Raw genomic sequence first — 25,112 nt, forward strand, 5'->3', positions numbered from 1 at the left:
TTGTTTATTTATTTTTTATTAAGTATGTATTTATATATAATATTATATTAAAATGTTATTTTATATTATATTGTTTTTTTTTGTCTGTTGGTATTGAACTGTAGCACATTAAAGTTTTCAAAATTTTGTTTTATATTGCGTTATTTAGCAACTTTGAGGTACAAGAACTCAAAAATTGTTTGAAATCAGTCAAAAACACCTGCAAAAATAGATAATTTGGGTGAAAAACTATTACCTTCAAATATTTCAGGTGACCACCTTTATTATTTACAAAGTTATTCTCTGTCAAAAATCAAAAAAATCTACTGTAAGCTCCACGTACTTAAATTTCTGATTTTTGTCAATATTAAACCAATCATAACTTTTGAACGGTTTGGCCAATCAAGCTGAAATTTTGAGGTTTGTATTTTTTTCATAAATACTGTGGGTGGTCAAAATTTGAAGTAAATTTGAGGTGGTACCTTGGGGACCATTAGGTGATTTGATATGGAATGACCCATATATAGATAGATATAGTACAAATGTTATTTATAATTTAAAAAACCTGGAAGCAATATAAGCATTATTGCATTGTTATATAATAATATTTCATTACATTGTTTTTAACGACTTTTGTGGTAAATTTCAGTAGTTCAAAAAAGTTAATGGCGATGAATATGAAAAGCTAATAAAAATAAATTTATGTTAAGAAAATATGAACTTCCGATTACATTTTCTTCTAAAATAAGGTCTGCGACTCTTTCTCGCAATTAGCTCGGAAATTAGGCTATTCTATGCCGACCTTTTTTATATTTTTTCCTTATACATTTATCCAAGTTTCTCGGACCAGTGAAATAGGGTTCTTTACCAAACCAACAATTTCTATACTTATGTATTCCACATCGATCATTTCTATACCTATTCTTTATTTACTTTAATATATATATATATATATATATATATATATATATATATATATCAAAGTTTCCACTCGTTTGAGACAATATTTTTCCTATATTTTCAATCTTGTCAAGTTTTTTAAATACAATAACGCAAACACATAAATTTAAAACTAAACAGTTTAATTAAAAAAGTTTTCTTATATTACACACTTTCATGACATACGCGCAACAAATTTCTCCCGGTGTTTAGATGTTTTAAGAAATTTTAAGCTTTTTTAAAAATTCTCTCCCCTTTGTTTGTTAAAGTGTATAATATCTTTGCATATGTTATGTATATCTATAAAAGTTCAAAAGTGTTTTATATTGTATTTTAAAAAAGTTAAAAAAGATTATTTAAAAAAACAAAAAAAAAACCTGCGCTTTGCTTCGGACACTGCAAAATAACCACTCGGCCACAAAGGAGGTAGTTTAGCGCAAATTTTAAAATTATTTAACAAATAAAAGACTGTATTAAACGAGAATAAATGCCTCAGATCAAAATTGAGGAGATGTTGCCGCATCGCAATTTTCAAGTGAAAGTTAAACTTGATATATGTTTTAGTATGTTTTAACGTAATTTGCATAATTTGAAGGTTTCGTATATACATTTCCTCGGTTGCAATGGCTGCCAAGAGTTCCGTGTTAAACACGCTCGAAGGGGCACTAACACTACTATAAATATTACCATTAAGTTTGGTAATAATATAAAGAGGTAATTTAATCAAAGCATTGCTGAATCGAAGATATCCGTGCTTCGTTATGTTTAATTATATTTGACGCAAAAGTAACTTATTTTTACGCATGCAAAGTTTGGAATTTTTTTGAAGTATTTGAAGTTTTGTTATTATATGCGCTTATATGCAAATTTCAAAATAAAAGTCTTGGTTTGGCAAAGTTTTTTGCCGAAAGAACCTCAACAAACAATACGAGTTAACGAATGGTCCAACTTAACCAAGGAATGACTTAAGCGGATAATTTTATAGTATGTTGATAAAAAAAGTTCAAGGGGAATTGAAAATCCGTCTAACCTAAAAATCTGATTTATTCATGGTTCGAGTAAACGGGATTCGACAGTGTTTTCATTTAAGTGAATATGATTGATTTCATTTAAGTGAATACGAATGATTTAAGATTACTTCTAAATAGAGGTTCAAAAAAAATGGACCATCAGGTTGACTTCTTTTAAAAGGCTTTTGTTTTTTGTGATTTTGTGTTTGTGTATAATTCAAGCAAAACAAACAAAGTAGCTAAGTGGGTTAAAATTCTTGCAAACATTTTTGTAGTGGATTTGCAAAGAACCTATATAGATATTTTGAACGATTCATTGGAGTTTTGCTTATCAGTTACTTAGTGGACCATTGTGGCATCCGTTATAAGTGGCCAGCCGATAGCTTTGTGTTGTAAAATTACTTGGTAAACCATTCGCGGTAGCCGCCAACAGCGGCTAGCCGATGAGTATACTGATACGCCAGCCATTTTTGGTGGCTGCCACTAATGGTCTACGAAGAAGAGTAAAATTACATTGGAACGTTCAAAACGCTTATAAAGGTCAGCTAAAATTTTGTTAAACAATGTTTCTTGTGATGTCAATTTTGGTACATTGAACTTGTATGCACAGTATTTTTATGATATTTCTTGCTCTCGATGATGTTTCAAAGCATTTTCAACATCTTCTATGCTATAGTTGTTGTTTGGTATTTTAAGAGAAATGGGTTCGTTCATAGAAATAGAAGGGAATTCAAAAAAGGAAGTAATATCGTAAATTATTATTTTATTAATTACCCAAAAGACAAACAAGGTTTGCACGATACTGTTTACTGTATAAAAACTTTTTAAACAATATTGCATCAATATTGTTTGCTACTCGAGTTCTGACCAAAATAATTGATGTTGTGATTGTTTACAACTTATCATCTAATGCTACAAATAATTTTCACTTACTGCCACACATATGAATTATATATAAATTATTATTTTATTAATCATTGACCAATTAAAGTTGAATATTATTCAATAATATTCAATAACATTTAATATTATTTTTTCTAATTTTTATCACACAACTTCCTTGTTTTACAGCATAATAAAAAAGAAACATTATCATTAGATTCAGAATAAAAAAAACCTTTATTAGACCGTATTTTATTAAACCTGTATTAGACCGGATTATAAAAGTCTTTAACCGGGTAATTATTTAAAACTTAAAAAGATTTAAATTAGTAAATTTTTTTCAAAAAACTCTTTTAATCTTTCAGAGACGTCAACAAACATAATAGAGGTAGTTCTAAACATGTTCTAATAGAGGTAGTTTTACTCCATTGTGGAGACCGAGACTCTAGCAGTACAGGTAAGTTGACGAATTGCATTAACCTTCAAAGACTTACTTTAAAGAGTACCAGAAATAATAAGAAATCTTTATACCTGACCATTTTATCTTTCACTGTAGTGTTGTAATCATTCGCGCATGCGCATAGAGTATAATCATGGCGCAATGGTTAGATTTTTGGCTTTGAACCAAGAGGTATGGGGTTTGGCGCCATATTGGGATTTTCGTGTTTTTTGCACCAAATGGTAAATTTTAGATCATCGCTACTATTTTACAAAAATGTAATAGGTTGTATGAAAAATAATATTGTAAAGATTCCATTCACAATTGATTTACTGTTTCCAATCAGTTTTTTCTATAGTTGCTATATTTTAAGATTTATTTGGCTGTTTATTCAAATAAGGCATTTCAGGTAAGTTAGTAAAGTTTTCACGGGGCAAGTTGGCTCATAGCGTTTATTATGAAACAAAAAAATTAATTTTATTTTTTAAGTTATAATAATGCTGAGAAAATTTATTTTTTCCAATAAATTTTATTTTTTTAATTAGTTATACCCCCAGAGTGAGCTTAATATAATTAATATTAACATAATTAAAAGTCTATAAAAATGTTTTATTTATAAAAGTAGCAATGAAGATCCAATGAGAAAATAATAAAAGAAAACCTTTCATTTGATTAGTGAGATATTTTAACATTAATTGATTAATATGAAATTAGTTGAACAAATGATTGAAAGCAAAGGGAAAAATTATATTATCACAGAGATGAACAATCCTTAATGTTGATTAAAGAATTGATTTTACTTTACCTTGATGATCTTTACTCTCCGTGTTAACTTTTATTCCTTTTTTAATTCCTTTGCTTCCTTGTTGGCTGATGTTAAAAAAATAAACTTCATATTGAAAATTTACTAAAATAAGTAAATAAGTTTACTAAAATAAATATAATGAAATAAAACAATATTAGACATAAAATAAGTAAATAAGTTTATTAAAATAAATATAATCAAATAAAACAATATTAGACATAAAATAAGTAAATAAGTTTACTAAAATAAATATAATGAAATAAAACAATATTAGACATAAAATAGATTAATAAAATTTATTTTAAACATCTATGTTACTTGATGGGAAATATATTTTTTCATTGAAGTTTTTTTCAATTGATAACAAATTTTGTTTTCTTCAATAAAATGTAAAAAAAAAAAAAAGTTCTAAAATTTAGTTTTACAATGAGTTTTATTTGACCGGATTTATTTTAACTAAGGTCCTTTTAACCATTGGTTATTAATCATTTAGGAAATTAATGAAAACAGAAAGTACTTTTTTATTTGATGAGCATGAGAAAACACAATTTACTTAAAAACATCAAAAAGAAGAAAAGATTTTTATAGAGGTAAATGTTTATAAATATGTGACGGCATTTAATCAAGCTTGTATGGCAGCCTTTGTGATGTGCTATATGTGGTATCAAAGGCCAGCTATCAAACTGGATCACTGGTTACCTAGCTAATAGACAATAATGTGTAATAATTGGACAATAAACGTCAGAGAGGGAATTAGTAACAAGTTGCGTCCCTCAAGGGTCAGTTCTTACATCCCTGCTATTTGTGTTCTTCATCAATGACTTACTAGACTGCATTTACAACGAGACATTTATATGACTGCATTTATAAGCCGTTGATGGTAACGTCAAATGAGTTATTAATGTCAATTAATTTTCTCTGATTATGAAAAACTGTAAGCAAACATCGGTAGCGTTGTAAATTGGTTCCACAACCGCCTTTAACTTTTAACCAAATTTTAACGTCGCGAAGAGCAAAGTAACGCAAGTTGTTTGTCGCAAAAACTAATTGATAATTTCATAGCTGACATTGAACGTAACAAACGAAATCTTGTTCCAGCATGAATTGAGAAAGACCTTAGAGTATTAATACCCAACGACCTCAAAATCAATGTATAAGTAGAGCCAGCAGCTTGGGTAGACAATCAAATGCTTGGTTGTCTCAAGAATTCATTTCGGTGTCGGAGCTGTCCAGCTATGAGAAAAAACTGCATTAACTGTACATTGAATACCGTATTTAAAGCTTTGTGAGCAAACTTGGTCATAGCTTCTCAAAAATTCTCAACTCAAACGTGTCCAACAACGCGCAATATTGTTAATTAAACATTTTAGTTACACTCATAAACTAAAAGTACTTGACTTAAATACACTCGAAGAACGCAGTGACCTCATACTGCAATACAAAATTTCTTGTCATTTACAATAGTTGAACATTATATTTAGCAACTACAGCCTTTCTTATCAAACTCAGCATATATATTAAGTAAAAATGAGCTGTTTAAACTTTTTTACAAACCGTTTTGCAAACCGTTGAAATGAACTTAAAAAAGTATGTTTATGATGTTACTTCGGCTGCAGCAATGTCAATTGTCAGCATATAAAAACTTGGTGTATCTTTCCTTCATCGATATTAAACCTTTTATAAATAAGTTTTATTATTTCTTGTAATAAATAAAAAAAAATATAAGATTTTCAGCAGAAGTCCCGATAGAAGATCATGCTTTACAAGATTTCGGACACCAGACATTTAGCTCAGATTGCCGCTATAAAACTAATAGGTGAATGATCACGAAAATTACAGTCGTTCTTAAACTGCAATTGCAGTTACAGCATCATGATCATAGTTAGTTTAATAATTTCAGAAACATTGGGTATGATGATGAGCCAACTCTAATCTCCAACATGCCCCGGACTGCCTGCATAAAAATATTTGTTTTCATTGCCATTAAGAAAGGCAATGATTTGACATTAGTTCATTGTAATAGGTAGTATTTAAATCAAATTATTCATGAAAAAAAGCAACAAAATATTTTACCTGTAGCAGAGCTTATTTACTCATACATAAAAGTTATAATGTTGCTGTGGTAAACAATCTAAGATTCATAACTAATATATAATTGTTGGTTTTAAGGTCTCTATACTAATGTTTAACGAGACCCAGTAGTGTCTGATTGGTGCTTATTATGCCTCATGATTTTATGAGTAGGTATATTAGGCTTTTTTTTATTTTTCTAATAGATTGACTAAGGCGACAGAAACTTGTTAATGTGATTTAACGTTTCCAATTTGCCCTCAGACCCCAAACTTGACATAAGTAGCTTAGATGAGAAAAAAAGTAAAAATAAATGTTTTTTGTAAAATAACTCGACATAATTATTAAATTATTGAAATTATTGACTCGTTTGTCAACGCGATACATTCATAATTTTGATACATCCATAATTTTGAGTTTCAACGCGATACATAAAAGTACATTAAAATTAATTAAAATTGAACATAGACACACATTTCACAAGTCACATTTTTTTTTTATGTAATAATTCTTTTTTTCACTAAAATTCATTCTCTAAATTGCTATTTTACAATTACCTTTTTTATCCCACTGAAAAAATATGCGTGAAAACTAAATAAAAATGTATTGGGAAAATATGCAACGTACAAAATAGATTATATAAACTTAAGTATTTTATTGTTTTGAAGTGGAATACGTATATCAAAGAAGTATGTAGGTTATTTAAGTATGTAATTTTTATGTACAGTAAATGGCTCATATGGCACGAGCCATATGAAATTGCGTTGGTCATTACCAACGCAATTTTTAGGCAGCTTTTAAACTCTTTAAGTGCCAACTCACCTTTAATTAACGTATACATTAAAACTTTTATTCAACGTTGGTTTAACTGTAAAAAATGTAGTCACGTTTTAAAATATTTTTTCAAATTAATAGTAAGAAACAATATGTGAAAAGTAATTTTGAAAACACTTCTTTTGTGTGTAAAACACAACTTTTAAGACTTTAAGGCTGCCGTGATTAAAATAATTTAATGAATCGTAAAAGATTTCATTGTTAATTACTGTAATAAACAGTGTTTGGCTAAAATAACATTTAAATGATTGAACAAATAAAAGAAATTAAAGTCAAGTTCCAAAGTAAATTGATTTTATTGGTTTCCATATCCTTTAAAAATATAATTGACTTTACATCCCAACTTTGCCTTATCTAGTTTCAATTTTTCAAGTGGTAAGTTTAACAAAGAAGTAAACTCTTGAAAAAGGATTAAGTCATAAATAAAACACTTTAAAAATCTTTTTTTAAGTTCATTACCCAAGTAACTATTAATGGATGGCAATGTCCTTCAGATTCTGTAGGTATTTTTTTTTTTTTTTAAATATTTTGTTACCTTTGGTAACTAAATTTTTTAACTTAATAACTAAAGTTTTGTTCTACCAAACTAAATTAAAATGTAGTATGTGGCCAAACAAACTAAATTAAAATGTGACAAGTGACCAAATAAACTAAATTAAAATGTGACATTACCAAAGTATAATGAACGTGTGTAATGAAAAATATTTGATAGAAAAAAAAAGTGAAACTTTTTACCGGAGAGTTAAACATGTTAAACTCATATTGCCCGTAAAAGTTTGTAAATTTATTGCTTATGTTATATAAAAATGTTATGTTTTGCTGATGCTAAATAAGGAATAAAAAAATGGAATAAGAATAAATGTTAAAAATAACGTAGTTTTCTAGTTTATTCTTAGTTTGACCTTTTTTTTTATAAACAATTTAATAATTTTTTATTATAATTTTTTTGCTCGTTTAATAATAAGAGTGTAAAATCTATTTTTGGTAATTTTAGGTTTAATAACGTCTTTATTTATTTAACAGACGTCAAGTTAGATCAATAAATATAAACAAAAATTTGAACAGATTGAAATGATGACCAAATTTTATTTTTAAAACAAATATTGGCTTCGTTTATGAAAAATATCAAATTTGTTTGTTTTGTTAATGTGTCATTAAGAAATTAGAATATTAGAACTATGAACAGATGTCAAGGGTGGAAACATGGATTTTTTAAAAACAAAAACCAAAAACCTATGAACGACCTTTCAGAAATATTTTTTGGGTAGAACTCTTGAAACTATTGATAATTATAGATTTCTATTTTTATTTAAATACAGGTTTTAGATAATAATTATAAACCTTTTTCTTCGACAGCTATACAAATTCTTTCATTCAATAGTTTAACATTTCCTTAACATTTTCTTTTTCAAACATTTGTTACTTCAACTCCTTTTTTTTTTAAATAATTCGGTTATCTTGAAGTTCGCTTGACGTCCTCTTGACGTCCTTTTAACATCCTCTTTACCGAGATTATTTTGTGCTAATTGTCTATAAAAATCTATTTTTTACACTTGTCTATAAAAAATGCACAAAAAAAGTATACTTAAGTATTTCAGAATTTAACTAAGAAATTATTTAAATTTACATTGTTATATTATATTATTTACATTGTTATATTATATTATTTACATTGTTAAACGTTTAATAATTTTTAGCTAAGAGTAATTGGCAAGTTTTGAAATTCAAAAACAAAATGGCTGTGTTTAATTATTTTTCAACTTTCATTAATTTTTTAAAATCTCATTAATATTTCACTCATTTAATAATTATTAAAAAATTATTAATGAAAAGATTGAACTAAAGGTATAGACAACAACTCTATTTTGATTGCTAGCAAATCAAAATAATAATAATAACAAATATCTTTAAAAATTTGAACAGTTCAGGTTCGAATATAAAGATAAAAATTTAATGAAATCCTTAAAATTTTTTACTCAATTTCCAATTGTCAACTTTTGTTTATAAATTTTAGATTTTTCCATTAGTTTAACACTCATTGATTCAAATGTTTTTCTTGTAGCAAAAGTTTCGTTGTTGTTTAAATTTGGTTTTTAAATGTTGTTTTTATAATTAATTATTAAGTTATTGCTTAAAATTTGCATAGTTTTAAGCAATAACTTATTAAACCATAGCATGGTTTAAGTACGCTTAGAAACGCCTGTTTTACTTTAAGTTGAAGTAAATCAAAGAAGATTCTTGCGCCATAAAATTATGTTTGCAACTTGATGAGTATTTTATGTTTGAGTACTTGATTGTTCAACTTTATTTTAATTATGTATCTTTCAATCCAATTAATAGATAAATCTGTAAACCAAACTTGAACTGAGTTATGAATTTTTTTTCAATGTAACTTTTCAAACTGGTTTTATATTAGCTTTTTTTTTTGTATCTGGATTTAATTGAAACACGTGATTTAATTGAAACACAAGATTGTCTCTTAATCTTGCAATACTTTTGAGGCTGCATTTGCTTAGAAGTTTCAGAGACTCATTTTTACATATCTGTTTATATAAAAAAGAGTATATATCTGTATACATAAAAAAGAGTATATATCTGCATATATAAAAAAGAGTATATAGCGACAGATATATTTTTACACATTTAACCTAAATAGCATTACTAATATATGTATATAAATTAGAGATCCTAGATAAATATTCTTAAATAAATCAATCAATCATTAGGCTTTTTGCTATTTTTTCGTGTTTCCTCACATTTTAAAGCTTATTTTCAGCTAATTTCTCATGTTTCCTCGCATTTTTAAGCTTCTTATTTTTAGCAAATTTGTTTTCTTTTCTCGCATTTATGTTTTTTTGTTATATCTTTGTTATTATGCTTTTGTTTTTAGCAAATTCTTTATATTTTATTTCAATTATTCAGTTTATATTTTATCTCTGTTATATATAATATTATGGTATATTAGTTATATATAAATTTATTATATATTATTATATACTTTATCTCAGTTATTCAGTTTAAATTTTATCTCAATTATTCAGTTTTTTTTTTTTATTTTTTGGTTAGATAACTTGCAGCTTTGTTTATGAAACCATATTCTATGGTTCGTTGTTTATGAAACCATATTTTATGGTTCGTTGTTTATGAAACCATATTCTATGGTTCGTTGTTTATGAAACCATATTCTATGGTTCGTTGTTTATGAAACCATATTCTATGGTTCGTTGTTTATGAAACCATATTCTATGGTTCGTTGTTTATGAAACCATATTCTATGGTTCGTTGTTTATGAAACCATATTCTATGATTCGTTGTTTATGAAACCATATTCTATGGTTCGTTGTTTATGAAACCATATTCTATGATTCGTTGTTTATGAAACCATATTCTATGGTTCGTTGTTTATCAAACCATATTCTATGGTTTGTTGCATTTTAATACTTCATCTACATTTTTTAACTTGCAACTAATGTATTTGTTAAAATTTGTTTATTTTGGATGCCATGTGATTTAAATAATTGGATAGATGCCATGTGATTTATATAATTTGGGAAATGTTTACAGTAGCGAACGAAATAGTATATTTATAGTATTAAAGTCTCTTTTTTTTGCTTCTAATTAATTTTTTAATCTTTTGATTACATCATAGAACTTTCTAGCTGAACTACACAAGTAAATGTCTATGATATGTCTATGATACCAACTCAATTATTATAGCTACACACAACAACTAAATCAACAAATCCAATAAAAATAAAGTGAAACGTCCATAGCTACACACGGACTACATCAACAAATCCAATAAAAACAAAGTGAAACGTCCATAGCTACACACAACAACTACATCAACAAATCCAATAAGAATAAAGTGAAACGTCCATAGCTACACACAACAACTACATCAACAAATCCAATAAAAATAAAGTGAAACGTCCATAGCAACACACGGACTACATCAACAAATCCCATAAAAATAAAGTGACCATCATAAAATGGACTAATTTTAATTTTCTTGTTGCATAGAAAAAAGTTTACATTAAACTCCATTAATTCATTACTTAACAGTATAAAAAATAAGCATATTAATTAGTTTTAATGTATTATCATTAATACTTTACATTGCTTTGCTATTTTACATTGTTATAGGAAAAATAAAGTGGATAAAGTAAAGTCAAAAAGCTTTCTTTTTAGAGTTCATCAAGTTGTAGCAAAAACATCTTTTTTTATTTGTTTTATTTATTATTTTTGCAAAACACAAACTTTATTTTTATTAGCAAAAGTTATTTTTTAAAACTTTAATCAATTTTAGCTCAAGTAATTTATGAGTTCTTTATACAAAAAAAGGTCAATAAAAGTCAAATGTCCAAATTATCCTGCGACTACATTACTGATTACTCCTCCCCTATGAAGTTTAATGCTACTAAAGTATTAAACATTTATTTTGCTTTGTTTTTAATGCTTATATAAACAATTTTGTGTTTAAACAAGTTATGCAATATATTGAAAAAAAAATTGAGCTAATTAACTTTTCAGGAAAAGCCGAATAGCTTAGCTATTGATTACAAAAATATATATATATCAAGAATAAATAGAAGTAAAACAGGGTAGAAATAGAAATATAGGATATAATAAAATATTTATAACAATTTTTTGCTCCTATTTAATAATTGGATAAACATTTTTCAAATATTTTCTATTCAAATTGTAGAAAATCTTTTCCTTAAGAAAAAAATTTTAAACAAATTAAAATTTTTTTAAAAATTGACTTAACTATTTTAAATTAAGTTAACAACTATTTAAAAAAAAAAATTTTTAATGAATTAAAATTTTTTTTTAAATAATTGTTACTTTTTTTTTAAACTGTTAAATTTTTCGCCGCGTAATACTTTTTTTTTTTTGTTGGAAAAAAGTGCATAAAACTCTCGGAACCGAAATTTCATTGATCTTAAGACAGATCCTTGTATAGGATCCGTTTCAAGCTCAAGATTCTAGTATAACATTTAACGTCCGTCAAACGGACCCTTGTAACTTTTAAAGCCCATCAAATTAATCCCAGTAAAATGATTAACGCCCGTCAAGAACCGGCAAAATGTTTTGAGTTCAAAACGGAAACGTTGAAAAAATAACTCCGTAAATGATTTGGCTTTCAATAATTCTGTCTAAACTCACCAATTAATCTAAATAAATTCTTCAAATAAACTTTATTATTATCAAATTTATTCTAATATAAAAAATGCCACGAAAAAACTTGCGCGCAAATAAAATTGGATAACTATGCACTGAAGAACAAGCCGCATTTGCTGTGGCCAAAAACTAAGCGGCAAATTCTTACTCAATAAAGCTGCTCTATTATTTAGCGTACCAGTAGAAATTCTTTACAGGCGTCAAACATCTTAGTCACTGCCTTTTGAATCTACACCAACAACATCTAGCATCAACTTACACCGTATAGCATCAGCTTCAAAGTTCTCTTTGGTCAACTCACCTACAACTAACCTTCAATATTGTTGTATCGCCGGGTATTCAAAGAAAAAAGAAAAAAAGAAGCTGAAAAACAACTGCAAATAACCCAAGTGCTTTCCACAGCTTTGCAATAAACGTTTCAAATTCAACACGTTTCCACGCAAAAAAAAAAAAAAAAATCATACGAAGAGAAGCATCTCAAAACAACTTTATGATTTTATTTTTCTTGCAAATTCTCGTATAATATCATTAGTTTGCAAAGTTCCTGACATAACTTATTCTTTTTATATTTTCCTGGTAAATTCTGATACTTTCTTATTTTATTAATTATTTCTGGTAATTTTCAAAGAACTTTATTTTACTTATATCTTTATCAAAACATCAAATCTTTTGGAATATTTCATGTTCAAGCTTATAACGTTAACATAATAAATAGGAAAATTAACACAGCAAATAAAATAAAACACAGTATGTTAACATAAAATACAAGTGGTTAACATAAAACACAATAACATTAGGAGTTGATGGCACAACAAACATTTACTAAAAGAAACTGTTAAATCAATATTTATGGGTTTTTACGAAGAAATCATTTGTTTTCTTATAAGAATAAGTCTGACGATTGGATTAATATATCAAGCGCTTTTCAAATATGCCTCATACTATTTTTTATAAAGTTTAAGCTCGAGTTCAAAGTGAAAACGCTGTATACGTATAGGAGCAATCAGAACCAAAACCTTTCAAAATTTCTTAATTTAAAAAAAAAAATGTTGGATTGTAAAAAAAAACTTTTTTCACTAATTAAATTTATTATCATTATAGAATTCTTGGTTCTGAGCAGAAAAGACGTTCAGAGCCAGACCACTGACTAGATCACTGCGCCACGACTGCTGTTAAACCCTTTTTTTATTACCTACATTTTAATTTGGGAAAGAAAAACCCTTTTTTTTCCCTCACATTTTAATTAAGAAATGAGAGACCCTTTATTTATTCCTTACATATTATTTTAGCAAAGAAAAAGTCTTTTTTTTCCTTACATTTTAATTTAAGAAAGAAAAAGCCTTTTTTTCCCTTACATTTTAATTTAGGAAAGAAAAACTATTTTTTTTATTCCCTACATTTCAATTTAAAAAAGAAAAACCCTTTTTATATTCCCTACAATATAATGTTGGGAAGAAAAATGGGTTTTACATCAAAAAATTAATCCCGACTGATTAAAAGCATATAAATGGTATTCTATAGTGCATAAAAATAACATGAGTTATCTGTTAGAATTGTATCTGTTGATATTGTGTTATATCTGTTTGAATTTTATTATGTATGTTGGAATTATACTGACTGTTGGAATTTTATTATGTATTGTGTTGAAATTTGAATGAAACTGTTTTCTAAATTTTATTTAGACTATTTTCCTATTTTTCTTCTATGTCAACTAAAATTAAAGCAATGCAACCTAGTGGCGCCATCATCCAATCAAGAAGAAATTTGCAAATTAATAACCTTTATACAACCAATTATTCATGATGGGTGCGACACAATTCTGGTTGAAAACAGTTATTGTTTTGGTTCATGCAAATCAATAACAAGTATTTCAACAGACATAAATATAAACCCATCAAATTTTTCATATTATTGTTATGCAGAAATTCAAAAAGAAAAATTCCAATTGAATTGCAACTCTCGGAAAAAAAAAAATTTAATAAAAATAGTCGCTGTTGTAAAATCGTGTAAATGCGAAGCTCAATTTTTGTAACTTATCTATTAGTAACAAACTTGTAACTACTCTGTTTATAGAGCATTAACATCTAAGAAATTTTTTCTGCAACTAAAAATTACGAATATTTAATCACTATAATCACTAACCTATAGTTATATAAATATAAAAATGATTGTACTTGATTTCGTCACTTGATTTTGACCTTATTTTGTCACTTGATTTTAACCAATAGAATTTTATTTTAAATTATTATTAGTTTACAAGAATTAAAACTTTTAATAACACCATCCAATCATTGCTGAGCTAATAACATCATCCAGCTATGGAAAAGCAATTCTTTAATTGTGATTTTTTATTCTGCAACTATTTTAGAGTCATGGCAATTTTATATAAAATATTTTACAATGCATTTTCAGAAAATTACCTTTTATATAACTATTTATAAATACTTGAAGTACATTTTTATATTTGGAAATATTTTAGCTGCTTGTTTTATTTATAAATTGTATAGTTTATGACGTTTTTTAATCTAAAAAACATTTTAGAGTTTTTTAATGCATATTTATCTTAACCAGTGTCGGAAGGGCGAAAAATACTGAAGCAGGCTGTTTAGCTAAAAAGCTGAATAGCTGGTCCAGGCCGTGTTATGGAGAAATTAGTTCTGCTAGGTACATGGTGTTTAGATGATAGGTACTTTGTCTTTATTATTTTAGGCCCTATTTAATCAATATATTCTTGAAATAGTTTTTCACGGCAGTCTTTTGTATAATATCAGTGGGTCTGCAAATTACCAAATAGTGAAACAACTTCATCTAGTTGGTATTTTTTCTAATCTTATATACGATGTTTAATCACTTTAATTTGTAAAAAAAAATTCCGCCTTATACAGTCAAAATGTTGTTCTTTTATTTTCAAAAAAAATATTGATATTCCAAACCCTGCAAATAATGTTCAGATTAAAAATTATTGACGTTCGGAGGCAAATTATTGACGTTTGGGAGCATTTAAAAACGCACACTAAGGATCAAAAAAGTTTAGATTTTTTTTTGAAAGTTAGAAAAAAAAGGACCTTTTTTTTTTAAGACAAGTTAAATTTAAAAGACGTCAATTTTTTTTTTAATGTAGAATTTACTATTTAAAAATTTTGTACTTTAATTTTTAAAAAAAGTCCGTATTAGCTGAATGCGTTGTAGTCGAGAGAATTACGATTTGACCCGGACGAAAATAGTATAAAGTTATTTACGTTTGAAAAGTGTAAAAGCGTCGATAGTTTAAGCCATACAAATAAAAGGTGGCCTATAACTCAACCTAATTTTGAAATTTTGTAAATCGTAGATTAAAACGTTTTTGATTTTCAACTAACAATTTTTGATTTTTATACCTAATTAAAACATGAACTACTAATTTTCCAACCTACTAAATCGTTGACCAACTATATTTTTTAACCTACTGAATTTTCAACCTACTGAATATTCAACCGACTGCATTTTCAATTTTATAAAAACGCTTTTCCTGTATGTATTTTGCACATTTTGTTGTTGATTTGATTCGAGCCAAATTTGATCAGCCTTGGCGCAGTGGTTGAAGCGCTGTCTTCAGAATGCTTAGAAAACTTATTGATTGTTAATTAAAATAAAAATTCGTAGTTTAAAAAAGCAACGTTAAAAACACAGACCAGACAATCAGTTGAAAATTAATTTATCTCAAACTGGTTGAAAATCTATAAAAAAGGTCGAAAAATAAATGGTCGAAAATGAAAACGTCATAAATCGATTGAAAATAATAAAGACTATAATCGGTTGAAAACAATTTAGGCCTCAGTAGGTTATTTGAAAATTAGTTTCACTTTTTAGTAGATGTTCTCTTTGTTGAACAACTTAGTAGGTCGAGATTTTTGTAGCTCTAACTATCTGACACGCAAATAAAAACTTCGTTAGATTTTTTGTTTTCAAAATTTTTTACTGCGTAAAACCTAATCATTTCTTTTGTTTTCATAACAAATGTTTTCAATGTAACATTTTGTATGTATGGAATAATTTGAGTTTTACTACGAAATTTACAGTTTTACTTTTTTTTTTTTTTTTTGTATTCAAGTTTACAATGTTAGTCGTGTTACATAATTCATAAGCCGTAATACATAAACATAAGTCGTAATACAATTACGCAAATAATACAATCCAGCGTATTAACAATATAAAGCTAGGTTTCCAAAAGAAGATCATAAGGATCTTATTATCGGAACCTTAAAAAGTAATATTTATAACGTATATATATAAAATAAAATATATACATATATATATACACACATACACATATATATATATGCAAAACATATATATATATATATATACATATATATATACACACACACACACATATATATATATATATATATATATATATATATATATATATATATATATATATATATATATATATATATATATATGTATGTATATATATGTATATATATGTATATATATATATATATATATATATATATATATATATATATATATATATATATATATATATATATATATATATATATAAGATTTAACGTATTTACATTATGCAAAGATACAACACATTTTAATATATAGTAAGCTGAAGATTTAACAAATACATTTTACATTTATTTTTAGTAGAATTTTAGAATGTTGTCCATAGAGAGAATTAATTTTTTAAACTGAATTTTAAAAACAGGAAGATTAATAGAAGGATCAAAGTTTGGTAATACTATTTTATTCCAAAGATGGGGTGCACGATATGAAATACAAAATTGATTGAACTTAGTTCTACAATAAGGTTCACTTAAAAACCTAAAATTTCTTAATGCGTATTTATTTATTGGTTTTAAAAAAAAAAGGTCGTTAAAAACAAATAAAGATAAATCGTTTTTCCATATAAAAGTAAACTATAAGACATTAAATACGTTCAGTTTATAAATATCTAAAACCTTCATATCATCAAAAAAATATTTTTAATGTGAAAAGCGATCCGCATAATTAACTACGCGGATTGCAAGTTTCTGACGGCGATAAAGATGTTGTAATTTACTTTTATCCGTACTTCCCCAGGCGATGATTGCATAATTTATATAATTGTGTATAAATGAATAATAGAGTTGGGTTAGGTTTTTTTTGTTTAAATAATTTCGGGTTTTGTTTAAATTGCCAATGTTTTTAGAAATTTTTGTGCTTATATGATCAATATGTTTTCTCCAAGTAATATTCTCATCAAGATAAACACCTAAGAATTTTATAACGGTATCTCTTTAAGAAAATTTACTTCGAAACTTATAGTTTTGCTACAAAATTTATAGTTTTTCTACCAAAAAAGTTTGCGTCTGATTAAAACGTAAAACTTACAACTTTCAACTTGTAATGGGTTAATACGTTTACATGTAGTAAAAGTCTTTACATTTCTAAAGAAAAAAATGATTACTGTTTGTGTATTGTGTAAGCTTGGCTTTAACAAAATGTTTTCTGACAAAATATTTTTGACAAAATGTTTTCTTTGTACTAAAAACAATATACAAGTAGACCACAAACATTCACCGATTGCTAAAGTTGAGACCATACCATTGATTAACAAAATGATTGAGCGTTCTTTGAATAGAAAGGATGATTAAGGAAACGATGTACCTTCTCGTTTGATGTCATGTTATGATCTTGTGGCTATCTATCATATTTCGTGTATGAACCACTTCAGGCTTAAAACTAAAAGCGATAACCAACGCGGACGCCCATTAGATCTCACTATTTTTGAGAATTTTGAAAAACTCTGTTTCTGGTTAGAGGAAGGAATTGACTGCAAACTTTATGCCCTATCAGATGTGCACATTAACATGAAAGAACGTAGTAATCATTATACGTATTACTTAACGAAATCTTTAATACGAAAATTACTTGAACATTATGGTAATCATATTTTTTTGGAGAACTCTCTGGTCAATCTAACTTAGTTTGTCTCAAAGATATGGTTTCTTTGATTATATCGAAATTTCAAAAAAAGGAAGATTAAAAATGATATTATTGTTGCCAAATATAATTTAGAGCGAAATCAGAAAAATGAATGTAAATAAATCTGTATATCCGTCACTGGAGGATATGAGTGATATTGAATATGGACTCAAATGGGTTTCAAAGAGTTTACACCTATTTCTTTAGAGCTTCGACAAATTAGTCTAGAACAATGGATTGCACAAAAATACAAATTAATAATAACTAATTATTCTTAATATGCATCAATTTTAAGGGTTTTTAAGGGTTTTTGATTTTATTTATTTTTGGTAAATTTTTTGCTACCATAAGGGCCCCATCTATCTCTCCCCCCGGCCTCTGAGCGCCAGTCCGACCCTGGAAGCAATACACGCTGTTAATTATATCACCTAATTAATGTACGCGGAAAAACACAAATAAAACAGTTAGTTTTTGTGTTGTTTTTTTTTCGTAAATTCCTCAAGACTTGCGACCAAGATCTATAACTAATTCCATTTGGAATTGGCGTAGATAATAAACAGTCTTTGTGAACAAAATGTGGATTACCTTTACAAATTTGGATTTTCAATATCCTCCGATGAAGTGAAGCTGTTCAAGGTTAGTAAGTAACTTCCGCGCAAAAACAAGAGCCGAACTTCCTACAATGGGTGGCTGACAATGTAGATCACAACACTCGCACTTGACCGGAAAAAAAAACATTTCACGGAATGGGTTCAATACCAATGTGTTCTTCTTCGAAATACAATTATGAAAACATAACGCGTTTGAAATACAAGTCTATTAAAAATTTATCTGTTGTGTTTTTAGAAATAACGCTTTATCACGGATTAAGCTATCATGATTTATCAAATATAAGTTTTAAACCAATAAAAGAAATTGTATTTGAACTATTTCATGCGCCCGAAATGAATCTTGATCTTATTTGGTATGTGGCATGGTTTTTTTAGTTCAAAAAATAATTCTCGCCCAAACTGGTCAGGTTATATGATACATACTACATCACAATCAACAACAACTTATGAAAAAGCAACCATCAAATTTTTTTTCTACACTGTTGTTCATTATTAAAGCCGATCAATATATAATTACTCCCTGCGTTTCGTTTGATCAGCCTTTATGGCAGAAAGCGCAGGTTGTTATAAAAGATTAGAACCTCAATATAGTCGACTAGAAGGATTTCACACAATGATAAGCTTTCTTGGAAGCATAGGAAAACTAATGTTAGGTACTGGCCTGGAAGTTGTTTTTGAGTAAGTTTACTCAAAAGATACGGTAAAGCGTTTGCTTAAAGAAAAGCATAAGCTTAAAGGAAAAGTTGTTGCAAGAGCTTTAAGAGGTCACATTTTGGTACAGAGTGTATTGATGAGTCATATTATAGATATTTTAGTTGATGAATCAAAACTTGAATGCACTTATAAAATGCACTTATATATCCGAACTTGAATGCACTTATAAAATGGCAATGCAAAATGGTATGAACAAGGAAAAGTTAATAAGACTTCAAAATACAGATGCTTTCAAAAACGTTGAATGTGCCATATTAACCTATACGGAAAAGAAGTTATATGAATCACGCACTGCAATACTTTGGATCTTGTACATATACTATATATGGTATCATATAAGAACTTTCAATTGCAGAGATAACTTGTAACTGGCATTTACATTTTTAAACAGCCTCAATAATGCTAAACTTGTTTGCCGCATCAGGAAATTTAAACCATGCCAAGTGTTCCAGGTTATACTTGCAAAAAATGCAACATTTTTTAGAAACAGACCCGAGGTTACATCTACAATTTTTAGATTTTCGTCACACAGTGCGCCAATCTGCAAGGTATTGGGCTGACTTATATTCTGATCTTGTAATTGAGCTGCCTCTGATACGTTCTTTAAAATGTTATGGCGGTTTAACTAGGGGTAGAGGATTTGAAGAAAATGTACGCAACCTATGGACAATAAGTTATTTTGTTATTCTGCAAGTGTTCATGGACAATAAGTTATTCTGTTATTCTGCAAGTGTTCATGAAGCAGTGCATAATTATCTGGATTTGACATCGGAGTTATGAAAAATAATAACGAAATGGGTATCAAAAGATTAGTATGTATTATGAACATTGTGAGTTGTTTTATGACTGGTTTGCTGTATGAAATCCATTCAATACTGATGATTGAAGTCTTTATTTATTAACTACGGGTGTTTTGTCAGTCAATGGTGAAGATCTTGTCAACTGTGACGAGACTTGTCTCGACGGTTTTAAGCTTTATGAAGTTTAAAAATAAATAATACATTTTTTATTTTATATATTTTGACCAATAGCGTTAAACTAGTAATTTTTGTGTCGATTAAACAATCCTTTTTAATAAGCTTGCAGCAATTGCAGAAAAAGAGGATGACGTTGAACTATACTTTGATTATAAGCTTACTCATCTCCAACATTCATTATTTAAAAATAACCTAATGCTAAAAGCAAATAAATCATCTTTGCGCAAAGTGATTTTTCCTGACAACAAACTTAATCAAGTCTAAACGTCAGTTAATGCAAGTATGTTCTTTACGGAGGTTCCTTACTGCGCAGAATTCTTTGGAACAAAGGTATGAGGTTTATAAATTGTTGAGACCTATGTCAGCTGTATAAGAAAAAATTATGCCACTACTTATACTTGATGGTTATGATTGGTCTTCAATGTTCATTATGATGGTTATGATTGGTCTTCAATGTTCATTATGATGGTTATGATTGGTCTTCAATGTTCATTATGATGGTTATGATTGGTCTTCAATGTTCATTATGATGGTTATGATTGGTCTTCAATGTTCATTATGATGGTTATGATTGGTCTTCAATGTTCATTATGATGGTTATGATTGGTCTTCAATGTTCATTATGATGGTTAGGGGTCTTCAATTAAATCTAATGAAAACATTGAAAAAAAAAATGATTTAGATTGAGAATATCTTATTTTTATTATTTCTTAGATATTTAAAATATAAACAAATGGTTTGTGAAGGAATTATCAAGCCAGAAAAGTTACGAGAGAAATTTATTCGATGATTATTTTAAAGTTTTTTTAAATTAATGTATTTATTTTTACATTTTTTTTTTCCTATTTAAAGTAACGCACAGACAAAAGTTATTATTTTTTGAAAACAAAAAATATAGTATTTTGAGGCTTCTACACTTTTCAAACGTAAATAACTTAAAAAATAATTGTTTTCAAGTCATAGTTCTTATATAAATATTGATCAGCATAACATTATTTACGTAACGATATATAGTTTATGATATTTTAGTTCTGTCAAATTTGACCCTCTTTTTTTGCCTCAAATTGCCCAAAAGAGACAGTTCCGTAGCGCAACCAACAGGGCTTTTTTTTAAGCTCATTCAGAGACTGTCTACTTTCTCTCTGCAAAATTTCAGCTTTATACCATTTTTGTCCGTGTTCGACCCTATTTTTCGCTAGTTCTCTCCTACTATTATAAGTTTCCGGTTCTGCGACTTGGTCGAATATCGGAAAAAAAATGTTCATGGAATTCAAAAAGAAATGCAAAATCAAACGGAAACATTACTCAAACAACAAGAAAAAATGTTTTAGATATTAGAAGCGGAAATACGAAAATAATTAACAATTGACTGTATAAAATTGAAAACATTCTAAATAAAAATATAAATAAAATTAAAATACTTGAGAAAGATGTTGCAGATGTTAAATTAAGTTTGAATTTTCAAGAAAAGCTTATTAGTCAAAAAGTCGAGGCTTGCCATAACGATTTTGAAAAGGAATTAAGTTGTTTACAACTCTTAAAGAACCAACAAAGAAATATTGAAGCTAGAACAAGAAAAGATAACTTAAGAATTGATGGGTTACCGGAAAATGATCATGAAATTTAGACACAAACGGAAGAAAAAGTAAAAATATTTCTTGAGAAAAATCTAAGTTTGTTAGGAATCGACATTGAACGTGCACATCGTGCTGGAATTAAAAAAGATACAAGATCGATCGTGATGAAATTAAAAAGTTATAAAGATAAAATGAAATTATTGAAAGAAACAAATAGATTAAAAGGATCAAATATATATGTCAACAAAGATTTTTCCAAAATGAAAGTTGATATTAGAAAAAAGTTGTTTGCAGAATTTAAAGATCGATGTCTAAATGGAGAAAACCTTGCAGTGAGGTATGACAAAACTTTTTATTTAAAAAACGCGGTAAAATACTCAGTCAATGTTCCAAAGTAAAAGTAATGCATTTTTTATTTATTTAACTTTCTATTTTTTTTATTTTCTTGTCTTTATAAATGGTGGAAACAATTAATTTTAATTTTTTAAATACATTTTCTGGTGAAAACGTACGTCACTTTTTAAAGAAGATTGATCTTGACGTAAACATTCTTGACAATTATTCCTTAGAAACTAACTTAAAGTTTATGAGGTTACAAATATTCTAAATAAATCACTACATTACATGTCATTAATAAACATAAATATTAGAAGTATGAGCAAAAACTTTGAAAATCTAAAATTAATGCTAAATAATATAAATTTTAAATTCAGTATAATCTGTCTTATAGAAACCTGGTGTCAGAGTGAAAATATGAGTAACTCTAACAGATTTTAAGTCTGTTCACCAACCAAGAAAAAACGGTATTGGCGGAGGCGTATGGATATCTATTCACAACTCGTTGACGTATAAAAAAATAGATAGCCTAAGTGTGAATAACTCGAATTGAGAATCATTAACTATAGAGATAGTAAACCGAAAAGAAAAAAATTCGTTTGTAACAGCTTTACATCGACCACGCAATGGCAATTACAATTAATTTGAAAACGACTGAAGGCGAATATTAATTCAAACCTTAAAAAAATATCTATACTTACTTGGAGACTTTAATTTAAATTTGATAAATTTAAATACTGATAATCACGTGAAAAGTTTTATAAATACTCTTTCTCAATATAGTGCTTACCCCATGATTAACTTGCCGACGCGTGTAACTCGAAAAACGTCATTTATCATAGATAATATTATCACTAATAATTATAGTAACTCGGCAATCGACAGTGATATAATAAAAACGGATATCAGTGACCATTTTACTGTTTTTCAACAACAAATACTAAATACCGTATAAATAAAAAACCCATAACAGTATACTTAAGGCATGTAAACAAAGACTCAATTGCGATCTTTAGTCAGCTTTTGCATGAAATTAATTGGAAATTATTGAATGATTGCAATGACACACGTAGCGCATACGATTTCTTTATCCGCGTCTTTACAAGGCAATATGATAAAGCTTTTCCCAAAGTTCAGAAATTATAAAATCCAAAAGTGTGCATAGCCCGTGGATGACTGAAGGTCTTTTAAAATCATCATTAAAAAAAAAAAAAAAAGCGAAAAATTTTTAAAAACAAAAGCTATAAAAACGAAACTAAATATAAAAAAAAATTATTTCAAAAAAATAAAAAAGCAATCTAAAAAAACTTCTTTTCTTCTTCAGAAATCGTATGGAAACGCTAGAAAAAATTGGACTATAATAAAAGAAATAACAGGGAAAACAAAAATTACATCTAGCAACCACCCTAATTGACTGAAAACTGATAAAGGTGAAGTTTTTAATAAAAAAAAATTGCTGAGAGACTGAATAATTTTTTATAAATGCTGGGGAAAAGCCAAAGAAATCTCTCCAAGTAGCAAAATATTCCAGCCTTTTTTGAAAAAATCAGATTTTATTATGGACAATTTGGAACTTTCCATTGCAATACTTTGTTCAGCTTTTGACTTGCTTCAGACAAATAAAAATCCAGATCTGGATGAAATTAATGCAAATGTTTTGAAAAGTGTCTTTGATATTATTGAGTTGCCTTTTTTCATTATTTATAAACTTTCATTAAAAAAGGGAGACTTTCCTGATCAATTAAAATTTGCTAAAATAATTCCAATTTATAAAGACGGTGACGGTTCTTTAGAATCAAACTACAGACCCATCTCAATTCTTTCCTGTTTTTCAAAGGTTCTCGAACGTATTATGTATAATAGAATATATAACCTCATTAATAAAAACAATATTTTATATGCTAAACAGTTTGGGTTTCGGAGAAATCATTGCACTGACCATGCAGTGATGGATTTGGCTAGCAACATTTTGAAAGGATTTGATGACAATAATTATACACTTGGAGTTTTTTGTTGATTTATTTGAAGACTTTCAACACTGTCGATCACGAAATCCTCCACTATAAATTAAAAAATTATGGAATTCAAAATTCTAATATAAAATGGCTACAGTCTCATCTACAAAATCGTAAACAATGCGTGACGTATAATTTAACTTGTACGCAGTTAGAAGTTATTAGTTATGGTGTCCCTCAGGGCTCAATACTTGGTCCTCTGCTGTTTCTCATATATTAATGACATCCGCTTACCCTCTAAATTCCTTAATTTAATACTTTTTGCTGATGATACTAATTTTTTTTTTCGGGGTTTAATTTAAAATTTGTTTTTTCTACTGTAAACACAGAGCTAATAAATCTCAAAGACTGATTTAAAGCCTGTCTGTAAAATACAGAATGTTCACAAAAAATGTTATGAACAGAATGTTCACAAAATCTTCGAAAACTGATTACATGCCCCTGAAACTTTCTGATTTATTTATAAACAACATTAAAATAAAAAGAGTTCATTCAATGAAAATCCTAGGTATTTGACGGCCATTTAAATTGAAAAAATCATATCCAATTAGTGGAAAATAACATTTCAACAGTTCTTGGGATCCTTTTCAAAAAGAAACACCTTTTAAATATAATGTGCTTAAAAAGCTCGTATTTTTCATTTATTCATAGCTACATTAGTTATTGCAATATAGCGTGGGCAAGTAATTTTTCATCTTCTTTAAAAAAAAAAAAATCAGACTTCTCATTTACATGTCGAGGACCACGTTTGTGGAACTATATCCTGAATATAGACATGA

The sequence above is a fragment of the Hydra vulgaris genome, chromosome 01 (genome assembly GCF_038396675.1).
Source record: "Hydra vulgaris chromosome 01, alternate assembly HydraT2T_AEP".
NCBI classification, from domain to species: Eukaryota; Metazoa; Cnidaria; class Hydrozoa; order Anthoathecata; family Hydridae; genus Hydra; species Hydra vulgaris.